Source organism: Netta rufina (assembly GCF_964035555.1).
Source record: "Netta rufina genome assembly, chromosome: 18".
NCBI lineage: Eukaryota > Metazoa > Chordata > Aves > Anseriformes > Anatidae > Netta > Netta rufina.
The window spans coordinates 14144246-14145780 of NC_140142.1; the positions used below are offsets into that span (position 1 = coordinate 14144246).

At 50.3% G+C, this 1535-nt stretch overlaps 1 pseudogene across 1 annotated transcript; it reads left to right on the forward strand.

Annotated features, from left to right (window-relative positions):
* The first annotated feature begins 261 nt into the window (after positions 1-261).
* Positions 262-1219, forward strand: LOC311216565 (olfactory receptor 14J1-like; annotated as a pseudogene). The gene has a single exon. The product of its transcript is annotated as an olfactory receptor 14J1-like (transcript).
* Positions 1220-1535: the final 316 nt, after the last annotated feature.

Here is a 1535-nt window from a genome sequence, read left to right on the forward strand (position 1 = left end):
TCCACCTATCTTCTTTACCTATTGGTGTAGGACAGGGTCTGGCCTGCACTACCCAGAGCAGAGTCATCTGCTCCAAAGGACAGCCTCAGGCAGCATCAATCCAAATGCAAGAAAGGGATCTGCCAAATGTCTTCTTGGAAGTGAGTTAGCATGTTTGGAGGCTTAAATGAGAAATGGAAATCCTATTTCTCATGTAATTCTATTATTAATAAACATCGTCTTTCTGTTCCTTGAGCAGGACCCCATGCCTAGAAAGACCAAATGCCCAACATCAGCTCTGTGAGCGAATTCCTCCTGCTGGCATTTGCAGACAAGCAGGAGCTGCAGCTCCTGCACTTCATGCTCTTCCTGGGCATCTACCTGGCTGCCCTCCTGGGCAACGGCCTCATTCTCACCGCCGTAGCCTGCGACCACCGCCTGCACACCCCCATGTACTTCTTCCTCCTCAACCTCGCCCTCCTCGATCTGGGATCCATCTGCACCTCTCTGCCCAAAGCCATGGCTAATCCCCTCTGGGACACAAGAGTTTTCTCCTACGAAGGTTGTGTTGCACAGGTGTTCTTTTTAGTCTTCTTCTTTGGTTCAGAGTATTCTCATCACCATGGCCTACGACCGCTACGTTGCCATCTGCCAGCCCCTGTACTACAGGAGCCTCCTGGGCAGCAGAGCTTGTGCCCAGATGGCAGCAGCCGCCTGGGGCAGTGGCTTTCTCAATGCTGTCCTGCACACAGCCAGTACATTTTCCCTGCCCCTCTGCCAAGGCAATGCTGTGGACCAGTTCTTCTGTGAAATCCCCCACATCCTCAAGCTCTCCTGCTCACATGCCTACCTCAGGGAAGGTCGGCTTATCATGTTTAGTGACTCTTTAACCATTCTATATTTTGTTTTCATTGTGCTGTCCTATGTGCAAATCTTCAGGGCAGTGCTTAGGATGCCTTCTGAGCAGGGCTGGCACAAAGCCTTTTCCATGTGCCTCCCTCACCTGGCTGTGGTCTCCCTGTTTGTCAGCACTGTCATGTTTGCCCACTTGAAGCCCCCCTCCATCTCTTCCCCATCCCTGGACTTGGTGGTGTCATTTCTGTACTCGGTGGTGCCTCCAGCTGTGAACCCCGTCATCTACAGCATGAGGAACCAGGAGTTCAAGGATGCCTTGAGGAAACTGATGTATTGTTGTGTTTCAGAATCAAGAAATTGCCCTTCATCTTCTGCACATGACTGATAATGTAATTCATTTCAGGCACAAGGTGAATTCTGGTGTTGTTTTTTTTTTTTTTTTTTTTTTTTTTGGACTTTTTTAATACTCTGCAGAGCAGCAGCATATTGGGGCTGTATGAAATGGGAGTTGCATGGTGAAGGGGTGCAGCTCTGGCTGTCCAGGCCAGCACAGAGGTACTTACCTGTGAATTGCTGCCTGGGAGACTGTATGTCTCAGGAGAAGAGCAACTCCCTGTCTGTGTGCAGGGGAGGTATGGGAAGAGAAACCCTTTGCTGCTGCTGTCGGCCGCCATATCGTATGCACATGGAGAGATGAACAC